This window comes from Aquarana catesbeiana, linkage group LG01 (assembly GCF_042186555.1).
Source record: "Aquarana catesbeiana isolate 2022-GZ linkage group LG01, ASM4218655v1, whole genome shotgun sequence".
In the NCBI taxonomy this organism is placed as follows: Eukaryota; Metazoa; Chordata; class Amphibia; order Anura; family Ranidae; genus Aquarana; species Aquarana catesbeiana.
In genome coordinates, this window is record NC_133324.1 from 382,981,519 (window position 1) to 382,996,864 (window position 15,346).

Consider the following 15,346-nt stretch of genomic DNA (forward strand, 5'->3'; position numbering starts at 1 on the left):
CAGTCTCCCTCTAAAGGGAAAGTTACAAACTCTGTTCACTCCCATGGTCTTAGTTAGGTACCCTTCTATTACAATGAGCAACTCTCCCAGGGCTCAACCCACCTTAATACTTATACTACTTAGTAAACAACCTAGAGTGAGAAGCTGGGGTCCTAGAACCCCCCCCCCCCCCCCCCCCAGTGGTACTCCCTCATAAACAGCAATCCAAAAACATGTACAGAAATATGGGGACCTCAAGTAGCAGCAATAAATATTACACTTTAACCCACACTAGGAAAGTACAAAGGGACCTTACAAGGTGTATATTAAGGCAGGTTAGTGGACACAATTGCATCATTATGTTGACTTTTGCTGATTAGGCTTACAAGGGGGTTGGCTAACACCAGTTTAGTGTCATACTGTAGGCTAATAGTGCTAATCACTCTAAAAGAAACCAGTAGATCTCTAGCCAGTTTGTTTAGTTTTGGATTGTGTGTGGAAGGGTTAGAACCTATGACAGGTTTTATTTGCTATCTCTGCCCTATTGGAGAAATTTCCTTGCACTTAGCCTGGTAATGAGACAGGAAGCAAGTTTAAATCTGGCCAAAATGAGGAGCAATGCAACCAGGGCGATGCCCTCCAGAAAACACATTGGAGTTGATTTATTGAAGGTAAATAGACTGTTCACTTTGCAAGGGAGGTTTATCCAGAGCTTAGTAAATGAGATAAATCATGCAATCAAGTGCGGGAGAAAAAAATAAATCATTTTTTTAATGTTCCTTTCACGTGATTGGGTTTTCTTTGCAAGGTAAAATTTCACCACATTCACTAAGCTCTGGGGAAAATTCCTTTGCAAACATTCAGCTTATATGTCTTTAGTAAAACTTCCTTAATATATCAGGCATGATCCCTATGCCTATTACAATTACATAGTATATCATGATCCCAGAGTTTTAACTTTGATGCTCATCTCATCACCCATAACATTGACATTCTTAAAGCGTTTGTTACCCCAACACTTCATATTCTTGATGTGTGCCTGCTGTACCATAGACTTGTATGAGTAAGTTTCCTGTTCTCTTTTTTTATTGCTTCCTTTGTGTGAAATCCCTGGTGTTCTTGCTAGTTCTCTTGCTTTCCTATTAAAAACTGATCACACTAAGCAGGAGAACACATTGTGGTCAGTTCTCTAGCTGTGTCGAGAACTCAGTGTGCTCTCCTCCAATGATCAGACTTGTCCTGACATGCCCCTGCTGCACAGTCATTCACTGGGAAGCTCAGTGTGATGCTGATCCCCCTCAGCTCTTATACAGCTGAGAACAGAGGGAATGAGATCACTTATAAAAAAGGGGAAAAAAAGGTATTTATAATGTTTTTTTTCAAATCTATACACAAATGTTTCATTTCTAATGTAAACTGAATAGGTTTTTTTTACAAGGTGATCATTTACAATCACTTTAGGGACCCACACTGGATAACATTTAATTTAGGTGGACTGAAAATTCAACATTTGATGACCATACATTAATTCTTCTATGTTCATCCTACAGACAATACCATTATTGGCTTATGGACAGCCTAGATTACCTTTAAAAGAGCTTAACTGCCCTTCACACCCATAGCCTATAATCTTCTTGGATTATTTAGCCATTACAACTTCTGTTCCTAAACAAAGCGACAAGTAAGCTTTTTTTCATATAAGATACCCAATTGTACCTTGACACCCATAATTCCTGTATACCTTTACTTGTTTCAAAAACTATTATTTTATTTAGAGTGAAAATTTACATTCTTAACAAACTAATTATCAGCCACCATACTTGCAATCTCAATTTATGATTTATGTTTCATATATATATATATATATATATATATATATACACAGTATGTATGACTTTCTTGAAAAATCTGACAGCATTCTTATAGTTTCAAGAACACCAGGAATGTCAAAATGAGTTTCCCCCAGGCTATGACAGGCATTGCCTCACAGAGAAGGATTTTGTGCACCTGGTATTTAAGTACCCTACAAATAAAAGCACTACAGGTTTATACTCATTCAAGATGGTATTTACCTTTCCAATGTACACACAAATTGCTTGGTAATTGAATATTATTATAGTGTGTTTTTATTTTGCCATCAATGTAGTTAACTGCTAAGCTGCATGGATACTTGGTCTTTATGGCACTTGCAGACACTGGAAAAAAAAAAAGACGTTATCAGGTTGCAATTCACTGAAGATAAAATTAAGCACCAACTTGAATTCAAATTAGCAAAATTAATGCTTTCAGAACCACTCGCTGTTAATTTAGGAGCATTTGGAAGGCGTGCGTACAATATACTGTATCTTTAATGCTGTTTGCATACATTCTGGTTAAGAAGGACTGTCTGATCATCTCTCATCACATTCTGGGAAACACTGGCTGAGTGTTCAAGGTTATGTGGAATATTGCCCTTTTAATGCTTTGTTCTCACATCAGTGTCTTCAGAAGTGTCCTCCAACTCCTATCTGCATTCAATTCTAAAGGCATGGGTTGCCATCTAGTGGGCTTACTCTTTTTTTTTCCCTGCATGAGCAATTTCTTTTCCAAACTGCAATAAAATAAGATGCTTCCCAAATGAGCAAAATCCATCCAAGAATATATAAAAACTGCACCTATAAAATAGCAAGCGATTATAGGCATATATTTTAACAGTATCAATATAGAATAAAAAAATGCATTTTCTATTTAGGATGCATGATATATGGTGAGATATTATTATAGAAATTAATAATTGTATTGGCTCAAAATCCCATCTGTCATTCCTATTGATAAAGCAAAGAAATGAAAAAGAAGGCATTTAAAATGAAATATATATATGTTGTTTTTTTTTTTTGGGGGGGGGGGGGATGCAAGAATAAAAAAAAAAAAAAAACACAGACAAGTCTAATAATCCTGAACAGATATTCTAAAATATTCAGATATTCTATAATAAAGCGATAATTGCCCCATTTGAAAACATATGATACAAAAAAAAAATGAGAAAAACAATAGGGTGTGCCGCAGTAACGCATGATTGCTGAATGAAGGTTAATACGCGTAATAGAATCAAATCAATAAAGAGCTCTTTGATCATCACATCACAGTCAATTACCGGTTCAGATCCTATATATGAAAAGAACATTCACATTGTGAACTGAACTCAGCAGGACTTCTTCCCACAATGCACCGTGCTCTTTCACTTGCTTGCTGATTCTCTCTCCAGCCTTAGACATCTAAGGGCTGCATTGTATGCTCTCCCTCTCCGAACTTGAATGTAACCACGGTGACATGAATAAACTATGCGCCACAGTACATGTAATGAATTATAATCATCATCCCACAGCAATCTTATATGGCAGAAATAACTAGCTGCTGTGTTCTAATCAAGCCCCGGCGTATGCAGCATGTTTTTAAAGTCAGTCAAATTTGTCTAATTTTAAATCATAATAATCTCTTACAAAAACAAAAGGCGTGACCTGTCTATTCCCTAAGTCGTCTACAGTCACATTCTTCTCTGAATTTTTCCATGTGATAGAGCAATGCTACAATTAAAGCACAATAATTTGCTTATTATTCCAGGCAGGCATTAGTCCTAGTAATGGGGTACTTGGTGGAAAGATGGATTTTCTTGTTAGGAGCTAAGCACAGGATTAGCTGAATTCTCCATGGAGAAATCTTGATTTGTTCAAGGTCTTTCATGTTTTCTACAGAGAAAGGATTATGTCTGCTTAAAGAGAGGCCTTGCTTAAAAAGCTACAAAGTATAAGAAAGGGATTTAGGGCAGCCGGGCCTGCGGTTAAGTAGCTGAGGGGTAGAGGGAGTTTTAGAGCAGAGGATTATTTAAAGCCATGAAGTTCAAAAAATAATTGGTTTAGCTCTGCTGGGTCAATGCAAGGTAACATGCTGGAAAGGCATTTAAGCATAGGCTAATATTCATTTTACTGCAGCTAATTATTGCAAGGATTCAAGGGAAATTGAGAAACAAACTCTTGCTCTCTCTACTGGGGTTTTAATCATTTTCTTTTCCTCTCAGTCTCAATCCCGTTCTTTCCTCCCTGCTTCCTCATTTTCTCTGTCCATCCATCACTTTCCAAGTCAATGTCACACTGCTCTCTCTCTCTCTCCCTGTACCTCGCCACGACATGGAAAAGGGCAAAGAAAGGGAACGTGATCATCATCTGCAGAAAATGATCTAGACCTGACACATGAAGAATTAAAAAAGTCGCATAGTTACAAAAACATTCTTCAGTTTTCATATAAAAGAGATTTCCACAAAGACTGGAAGTTTCCAGGTGATAGCATGAAAGAATAGTCTTAATAGGTACCTGGTTGTACTAGAGACTAGATTTGTCATTTCATTTTTACAAAGCACTGTTTTTTAAAATTCAAGGATAACTGTTGTCTTTTTAACTAGATAAATGTTTGAAAGAAATCAGCATAATGTATCAGTGTGTGGTAATTCAATAAAAACCTTTCTATGTTCATATAGATTAGTCTTCCTCAGCCTTTTTAACATGAAGGAACCCTTGAAATAACTTTCTGGTCACAGGGAATCCCTGCTAATAATTGCTATATCTAGACCTCACGGTAATTTAGTGTGGTGGTCACTTAAAGGAATATATTTGAGGTCATTGAGAAGAATCCCTCGTTACAGGTAGCTAAAAAGATCATTGGTGTAAGTGGTTACTTATCTGAGAGTCAGGAATTGCTCAAGGAACCCCTAGCAACCTTTGAAGGAATCCATGGAACCCTGGTGGAGAATGGCTGGTATAGATGTAATTATACAGTAAATTCTCATGGGGACAGTTATATTTGCTCATTTCAAATGCAGACTCTGCTTACTGCTTAGTAGTACTGTAGAATGTTGTGTCTGGCTTATCCTCTTATCTCACTGGAATTCTATCATTGTCACATAGCTGATAGGAGATTGAAATGACAAGGTCGGCCTCTCTTGTATCTCCAGCCCAGGCCCCACTGAAGGTGGAACAAAGTGTACCGAGGGACAGGAGGAACACAAGTAGCTGCGGATGTTAATGGAAGAAGTTGCAGTAGGAGGTGCGATCCCAAGGAGACTGGCAAACCAATGGACCAGGAACAGTAGCATGGTTCAGAAGTCTAGTCCAGGTTAAAGGGGTACTCCACTTACGCTGTTGGTACAGGGTGTGCAGCTTGTCAGGGCTCTCAGCAGACTTGAGGGGGGAACACTCAGCAGTGCACAGAGCTTGTACAGCAGACAGCCAAACAGGCACTTGAACAGGACAGGAAGCCAGGATCAGAGACAGAAGCATGGTCACATGGAATAAGCAGGGCCATCAACGGGCGGGCAGCAAGGTACTAAATCATGAGCAAAGCCGAAGTCAGGAACAGAGCCAGGTCAGGAAATAATGACAGGTCCAAAACAGAATTCAAGATCAGGTCAGGAGCAAGCCAGGTCAGCAACAAGGGAATCATACAGGATAAACACAGGACACAGTGAACAGCTGAAAATTATTCAGCACAGAACATGGGCATGAGCATCCTTTAAATAGCCCATCTGGTGCCGACAGGAATTGTGCACATGTGCATTCACATTCACAAATTTGCACCAGAATTCTTACAGGGATTCCCCGACAACCATACAGAATTTTTCTGACCACAGGTAATAGTCTTGCTGCTGTCCGTAAAGCTGGCCATATTGGACATTTTAGTTTCTGCTTTTGTTTTCTTTCATTCAGCCTGCTGAACAAATGAGGTTGATAGAGAAATTCCCCCCCCCCTCCCTCCTGCCAGGACATTGTATTCTGACAGCAGTACATGTTGCTGCCAGAATACACTGAGGAGCAGCTGCAGCTGATCTGCTGCAGCAGCTGATTGATGGAACTTTTTCCAACATGTTTCTTCGACTGAAGCTGATTAAACAATCAAGTGAGGGAGCCCAAACACTGATTTAAATTTGGCCAGTCCAGCAGTGTATGGCTAGCTTAAATGTGTCAAGCACCCACAACACCTATTGTAGCTGAAGACTGTATAGGACCCAGGCTGCCTAAGCTGAGAAATTGTATTTTATTTTTAAATTTTATTTTAAGGCAGGCAAGGGATGCTTTTTTAGTCAAAAGAAGAATGTGATTCAGTAGTGCCACATCTGACCTTTTGATTTATTTCAAGTGTGAATTTTAATGCTAGGTCCACCTTGAGTCCAGCCAGGGTTGAGGACCTTTGCGGCTCAGTGTACATTCCTGGCACACCTTAGTGCCAGAATAAGTCAATTCCCATGCATATGCGCAAAATTGACATCTTTCTAGCCTGGCCAGGAGAAGGTCTAATGATCCCGAACCCAAAAGAAGGCTGGGTAAAGATTCCCATACCAGCAACAGAATGATGGAAGGTGAGTTTAGTTTCATTTTTTTGGTGACCCATACACTTTTTTTTATTTATTGTTGTAGCTTACAGTTGTAGTTTGAACACTGCTCTTTCCCTGAAGGCCCCATAACAGTGCACTCACTTGGCATGTTGTATAAGGATGCTTTCACTTGTTTATGTTATATTCATTTAATGAATCCTACCACTTGTTTCTGAGTGCATATATTAAATCTATTTATGTATGCTTCCAACAAATATCAGCTGATTTGTTTTGCATATATATTTCTCTTCCTGACCTTCTGCGAACGACAGCCCTGACATAATTAGCTGAGTTTTTTTATTTTTGCATAGTTCATATAAGAGATCATTAGTGTCCATGATAGACACTAGTTAGCCATAACGCAAACAAAGAACTGCCTGTGTCACGAGGCCCCCATCAAGGGATGGGTAATTAGCTATGTAACTACTGTGAACTTTGACTGGCTCATTTTCTTTTCCCTCGGTTTTCAGATTTCACATGCTGACACAGTATCAAACAGAGACTGTTTACTGCCTTGCTAAGGGTGATCTGTTATTGTGAGAGCATAGCACACAGCACTTACTGTCATTTAGATATCATCTACCACTGAGTCATACGCAAAAACATACAGTAGAAAGCTTACTGTCCTTTAAATAAAACTACAAATATGACATGGTTTTACAGATACATGCATTCATTTCAGCAGAATGTCAGATTTCAATTGTTATGGAACTTAGCTTACTGTGCATCATTAGTATGACTGCAGCACCCTACAGCCTAGTTGCAGGATTCTACTGAGAGCCCTCGTTTTGTGTAGCTCCCTGCAGGCTTATGGAAACAGTGGTTTCACTTGTCTGCAATATGTCAATGTGCTCTGTGCTTTCAGTATATAGTTACCTAATCAAAATGTCAGCACAGTTGAAAGAGGGAATTAATCAATAGAAGTCATAATCCCATAAAGATTACCATGGATGGATGTTAAGTAACAATGCCCCCAATGGTGTAGAACTCCCCTGAACCTTACCCCCTGGGTGACCTTAATATGACAATGCTTGTGTTTCCTATTGCACCTATTTAGAGAGAGTTTTATTTATCGCACAGGTATGTAATGCAATTAGATTCATGTTTGCATTATGCAACTATTTATTTCCACTTCAAGTTTGAATCTGATTCTATGTAGTTGCCTCTTTGCTACTGTTGCCTATAGGCACAAGCCTACTATGTTAAAAAAGAGAGGTGGGACCACCTCTCTTTTTGAGGGTACGGACCCCTCTTTTTTGAGGATATTTTTCCTCACCCTCTGCCTGATCTGAATCCCATATTGGTCCTCATTGGTGAACTCCATCCTCACTTTGGATTAGTCAAAACTCCTACCATTGACCTGGCCAGTTGACACTCTGGCCAAAAGGTCCATGTCCTTTTCCTTATCCCCTCCCCTTTTTTTAATACAAACCTACTATGCCTAAGGCTCCATGCACACTGGACTTAAAAATATGCTGGTTCCCTTGGCAGAAAAAAAAACACACATACTGTAAAGTTTTGCGTTTTTTTTCTACCAGAAAGCTCCAATCAAAAACGCAAACCAGAATGGGTTTTTTTTCTGCCTCTAAACATTGAGCTCAAAATATGCCTCTAATTGTCCTAATGTGCATGGACACATAGGATAACATTAAGTTGCTTCTACAGGAAAAACACAAAACTCCTGTAGAAGCAGCAATTTTTAATCCAGTGTGTATGGAGCCTAAAGGTAAATATGTCCCTGTATAAAACATACAGTCCTTTGAGGTTGATTTAGTTAAGGCAAATAGATTGTCCATTTTTCAAGGGAATTTGCACTTGGAAAAGAAATTTTCCCAAGCCAGTCTTAAAATGTATTTTTTCAAATGCAAGCAGTAGACGCACATGGTATCAGCCCTGGTCTACTGTACACCAATGCTCAGAGTGGGTAGAGGAGAGCAACAAAGGAGCTATCAAGTGTGCTGCACTGCAGAAGCATGCTGATAGAAGGGGGTAGCAGAGTGACAGAAAGATGAGCTTGTCATTTTGCTTTATCTCCATTCACTGCTGCATTGTAGAGCTGTTTATACAGTATCTAAGGACTAGATGGGCTGAAATACAAATCCTTTGGCAGGTAAATAGCTCTTACATATGCATTTCACCTTTGTAGTTAGCTATTTGCCTGGAGTTCAAATTTAATATGATCATGACCATTAGACCCCATTCACACAGGGGCAACACGACTTGCAGGTCGCCTCACCGAGGCGACCTGCAAACGACTGCCCGGGCGACTTGCAAAACGACTTCTGTATAGAAGTCTATGCAAGTCGCCCCAAGTCGCCCCCAAAGTCGTACAGGAACCTTTTTCTAAGTCGGAGCGACTTGCGTCGCTCCCCTTAGAACGGTTCCATAGCACAGAACGGGAGGCGACTTGTCAGGCGACTAGGTCGCCTGACAAGTCGTCCCTGTGTGAATGGGCTCTAAGGGTGTGCAGCCTATTGCGTTAGGGTGTGTACACCAAAGCTCAAAGACACGTGTGTAGGTGTGGGTGTGTATATATATATATATATATATATATATATATATATATATATATATATATATATATTTAAACACACACAGACTTTATTTTACAATTTTATTTTATTTATTTATTTTTTTTTTACACGTTTTTAAGGAGCCCATTTGGGGGGCTTTTTTAACCCTTTCATGACTAAGCCTATTTTTGAAATTTGGTGTTTACAAGTTAAAATCAATATTTTTTGCTAGAAAATTACTTAGAACCCCCAAACATTATATATATTTTTTTAGCAGAGAATCTAGAGAATAAAATGGAGATTGTTGCAATATTTTATATCACATGGTATTTGTGCAGCGGTGTTTTAAACGCAAATTTTTGGAAAAGGGACACTTCCATGAATTTTAAAAAATCCAAACAGTAAAGTTACCCCAATTTTTTTGTATAATGTGAAAGATGATGTTATGCCGAGTAAATAGATACCAAACATGTCACACTTTATAATTGCACGCACTCGTGGAATGGCGACAAACTATGGTAGCTATGCATTTCCATAGGCGACAATTTTAATTTTTTTTTACGGTTACCAGGTTAGAGTTACAGAGGAGGTCTAGGGCTAGAATTATTGCTCTCGCTCTGACGATCGCGGCGATACCTCACATGTGTGATTTGAACACCGTTTACATATGCGGGCGCAACTTCCGTATGACTTATAAATTGTGTTTTTAAAAAAAATGTTTTTTTTTTTTTACTTTTATTGCTGTCACAAGGAATGTAAACAGCCCTTGTGACAGTAATAGGTGGTGACAGGTACTCTTTATGGAGGGATCGGGGGTCTAACAGACCCCCGATCCCTCCTCTGCACTTCAAAGTATTCAGATCGCCGAAAAAGGCGATTCTGAATACAGTGTATTTTTTTAAATTCGGCGCCATTGGCAGCTGAGTAAACGGGAAGAAGGCTGTAACGAAGCCACCCACAGCTTCGTTCCAGCCCGCCCACAGCCGCCGGAGGCAGCCGATTAGACACCGGGCCTCCCAATCGCACGGGAGGCCCGGTAAGAGCGGCGGGAGGAGGCGGGAGGGGGGGACATCCCCTCCCGCTCCTCCGGTATAACAGCCGAGCGTCTTTTAGCCGCATCGGTTGTTATATACGGGTAGCCGATCGCCCGCTCGAAACAACGGTACCGGAATGATGCCTGCAGCTGCGGGCATCATCCCGGTATAACCCCCAAAAGCTGAGTACAGACACTTGATGTCTCACATTTGTGACATTGAAAGGGACTGAGGACAGAGATTCCCCAGTCCCTTTCTCTGCAGCCTCAGCTGCACTGGTGAGTGAATGGGAAGTGCCCTGTACTGGGTGGCTTTCTGTTTATTCACAAACCGAAGCATATTAAATAACGTTTACTATGGCTCAGTTATGAATGAACACAGAGGGGGTTATTTACGAAAGGCAAATCCACTTTGCACTACAAGTGCACTACATTTTAGCTTGCATATGATTGGATGATAAAATCAGCAGAGCTTCCCCTCATTTCAGATCTACCCCTCAGATTTACAGCGACTGTACTTTTAGTGCAATTTCAAGTGCACTTTGCACAGGTAGTTTGTACTTGTAGGGCAAAGTGTATTTGCCTTTCGTAAATAACCCCCAGTGAGTGATCGGTACAGGGGGTCGGCAACAAGGATAGCAGTCTACCCATTACCTGCCCGTAATTGACAGGTAGATTACAATTGATGCGTTGCCGACCCCCGGATTAGAGTGTGCCCAAGCACCCCCTGCCACACCCTGTGCACACTCCTATGATGAAGACCCTAATTTACAGCACCTAAGTTCAACTTGGATAACAGACTTCAAGGCCTTTCTAGAGTTCATGGCGATGACAGCTACGCATTAAAACCATCAAATACATTATGGTCAGTACATTTGATTCTTGCACTAAAATTGAAAACCAGTAAAATAAAGTGCAGCTACATTTTTATATGGTAAATATTTATCCATGTTAGCAAAAAAAATAATGCATGACTTTACCACTTTAATTTACTATCTACCACCCACAGCATTCAAGAAGGCAAGTGATCTGACAGATCTGCCTATGTTGTGAACAAGTCTAAAGGGATTAAGGCAAGCCTACTGTCAGTTGTAAGGCAATTAGCTTTCAGGGAAACAAATACTTTGCATAAGAGGCTAGTAGAGACTTTTTGCAGTGTCCTCGCACAAAAGAAGATCTGTGTAGTTGGTTTTACCAGGAATCCTTAATCCTTGTATATCTGATCTTAGTGCTGCATATGACGGCTTAAATGCTGATACCAGTTATAAAGCCAGCAATGATCCTGATTTATATTAGTGCAGCTTAAAATGTCCATACAAAAAAGATGTACAATCTTTATCTACTATCTGCTGTTGGAATACTAGTCAAATTTGGAATCTGAACTATTATTTATTAATGCCTCACACTGTAATTTTGTTCTTCATTAACTGTTTTTGTAAAGAAACCTTTGGAAAACTTGTTAAAGTTCACTTTTCAGTAGTTATCAAAGTACCAAGTATCAATCATCGGCACAGGGAATCTTAGTGCCGGTTCACACAGGGGCGACTTGTCAGGCAACCTAGCCGCCTGACAAGTCGCCTCCCGTTCTGTACAATGGAACCGTTCTAATAGGAGCGACGCAAGTCGCTCCGACTTAGAAAAAGGTTCCTGTACTACTTTGGGGGCGACTTGGGGCGACTTGCATAGACTTCTATACAGAAGTCGTTTTGCAAGTCGCCGTGGCAGTCGTGTGCAGGTCGCCTCGGTGAGGTGACCTGCAAGTCGTGCCGCCCCTGTGTGAACCGGGGCTTAGGGATCAGTAAAAGTTACAAAATGCAACACAGGTCCTAACCCTTTCTTTATCCCTGTCCATAAGTAAAAACAAATTGTCTGTAGATGGGCTTTAACTGGACCAGTATATTTTGACAGCTAATTCAAAACTGACACATTGGGGGGTTATTTACGGAAGGCAAATCCACTTTGCACTACAAAGTGAAAACTACAAGTTCAAAGTGCACTTGAAATTGCACTGAAGGTGCACTTAGAAGTGCAGTCGCTGTAAATCTGAAATGAGGGAAGCTCTGCTGATTTTATTATCAAATCATGTGCAAGATAAAATGCTGTTTTTTATTTCCCTTGCATGTCCCCCTCGGATTTACAGCGACTGCACTTCCAAGTGCACTTTCAGCGCAATTTCAAGTGCACTTTGCACTTGTAGTTTGCACTTGTAGTGCAAAGTGGATTTGCCTTCAGTATATAACCCCCCATGGTCTGGTAGGTTTTTCAGTGAGTCACAAGTTTTTGAGATACATTTTCTTTGGAACAATCTTTATGTACAGTATATGTGCAAAACAACATTAAAGTGACTGTAAAATCTCGTTTTTTTTTTTTTTCGTTAAAATAACAAACATGTCATATTTAATTTCTCTGTGTAGTGGTTTTGCACAGAGCAGCCAAGATCCTCCTCTTCTTGGGTCCCCCTTCGATGCTCCTGGCCCCTCCCGCCTGTCACATTCCCCCCCCCCAAGCAGCTTGCTATGGGGCACCCGAGCCAAGCTGAAGCTCCGTGTGTCCATTCAGACACGGAGCTGTGTTTTGGCCCCGCCCCTTCTCTCTCCTGACTTTGATTGACAGCAGTGGGAGCCAATACGAGTTCCGGACGGCAGAGGGACTTGTAGACATCGCTGGATAGAGATGGGGCTCAGGTAAGTATTAGGGGGGCTGAGGGGAGCTGCTATACACAGAAGGCTTTTTATCTTAATGCATAGAATGCATAGAAAAAAAAACGCTCTGCCTTCTGGGAGGCCACCAACCGCCTGCCTCCTCTGCTTTGACAGTTCTTATATAGGCAAGGGACGGGGCCACCTGGTTACGTCACACGGTGGCATCGCCCCCTTATGACATCACATGGCGTCACGTGACATCATAAGGGGTGGTGCCACAGGGTGACGTAGCCGGGTGGCCCCGTCCCTTGCCTGTATAAAAGCTGTCAAAGCAGAGAGGAGGCAGATGGCTGGAGGTCTCCCAAGAGATGGTAGCGGGGGGCTTCTAGATTCTGATAAGCCCCCCACTCGCAGACCCTTGTCCCCATCAACATAGGGACGAGGTGCTTTGGGGGGCACCCCAAAGCAACCTCCCAATGTTGAGGGCAAGCTGCCTGGTAAGGTTCAGGAGGGGGTGCCTTAAAATTTCCCTTTAAAATCTATACCAGACCCAAAAGGCCTGGTATGGATTTTGAGGAGGGGCCCCACACTGTTTTTTTTTTTAATTCTGTCATATGGTTCCCCTTAACCACATCAATACAGGGCACTTTCACCCCCCTTCCTGCCCAGGCCATCTTCAGCTTTCAGTGCTCTCACACTTTGAATGACAATTACTCAGTCATCTAACACTGTACCCAAACAACATTTTTTCATTTTTTTATTACAAATAGAGCTTTCTTTTGGTGGTATTTAATCACCACTGGGTTTTTTCTCTTTTGCAATATAAGTAAAAAAAGAGCGAAAATTTTGAAAAAAAACCCACTTTTTTTTCATTTCTATGATAACTTTTTGCAAATAAGTAATTTTTGTTCATAAATTTGGGCCAAAAATTATACTGCTACATATCTTTGGTAAAAAATAACCCAAATTAGTGCATATTATTTAGTCTGTGTGAAAGTTATAGTCTACAAGCTATTGTGCAAATCATAAAAAATTGATCACACCTGATGTACTGACAGTCTATCTAATTTCTTGAGGCCCTGAAATGTCAGGACAGTACAAATATCCCCAAAACTGTCATAATAACATTAATAAGTTATTTCTTACACACAGCATATTTATACATCCAATTACACCCCAAAATACATTCTGTTCCTCCTCCTGAGTATAGCAATACCACATGTGTGAGACTTTTTCACAGCCTGGCCACATAGAGGGGCCCCACATGCAGGGAGCGCCATCAGGCATTCTAGGAGCATAAATTACACATGTAATTTCATTCCTACCTATCACACTTTTGATGGTCCTGGAGCACCAGGAAAGTGGAATTACCCACAAAATGCCCCCTTTTGGAAAGAAAACACCCCAACGTAGTTTCTTTGAGGCATGGGCTGCAGATAGGTACTCGGGTACTCTGATGGGCTGCAGATAGGTACTTGGGTAGTCTAATGGGCTGGAAATAGGTACACAGGTACTTTGATGGGTTGCAGGAGGAAGGGAGTGTTCCTGCTGGCATCATTTTACAATGCGCTGGTAGGGAAGTGGTTAAAATCCATACCAGACCCAAAGGGTCCCCGAACACTGTTTTTTCCCCAATTTTTTTAAATTTACATTCATTCTTTTACAATTCTTTTTTTTTTATTTAGTTCTCAGCGGGGAAGCCTCAATAACCTATTGACTGTGCGCTTGGCGGGAGAACATCCCACTATGTGCCCAGAAAGTTTGGTTGTTAGGCGAGTACCTGAATGGGAGATGTTCAGGCCAAACTTATGCTTAGCCCAAACCCATTCGGCCATCCCTAGTCGTTCCTGAACACTGTAACCCCTCACAGTTACTCTTGCTGGGTGCAGGAACGGGCCCTGCTGTTAAAAATTTGAAAAGAAATTGAAATTACATGCACCTGTCAAACAAGTGCAGAAAAATTGGGCCTTGGGTGTTGGTGGTGCCTGATCACTGTAAGCCCTCACAGTTACTCTTGTTGGGCACAGGAATGGTCCCTGCTATTAAAAATTAGGGGAAAAAATGAAAATACATGCACTTGTCAAACAGGTGCAGAAAAATTGGGCCTTGGGTGTTGGTGGTGCCTGAACACTGCACCCCTCACAGTTACTCGTGTTGGCGCAGGAACGGGTTCTGAAAAGAAAACTTGAAATTACATGCACCTGTCAAAAAGGTGCAGAAAAATTGAGACTTAGGATTTGGTGGTGCCCTAAACCAAAAATATTGTTGGAAGCTAGCATAATCAAGATTCAGGAATAGGATAGGCAGCATAGGCAGGCTTAAAGGGATTTCAGATCCCTAGCAAATTCAGTCAGTTGCATCAGCATCAGGGGCTTTATAGCTGCTGTTGATCCAGGACTGATTCATTTTGATAAATGTCAGCCTGTCAATGGAGTCTGTGGACAGGCGCACTCTTTTATCCATCACAAACCCTCCAGCAGCACTGAATGTCCGTTCAGAAAGCACGCTGGATGCAGGACAGGCCAGTGGCTCGATTGCATATCGAGCAAGTTCTGGCCAGTGGTCCATCATCAAGACCCAGTAACCCAGTGGATGCTAAGTTGGAAAGGTCTCCAAGTTCGCTCTTGCCCCTAGATAATCCTGCACCATATAATGCAGACACTGCCGATGGTTGCTTAAATCTAACAGCCCTGGGCACTGAGGCCTAAAGAATTGTTCAGCCAGCCGCCTTCTCCACCACTTATCCTCAGACCGAACGAAGCCTCAAAAACACATTGTT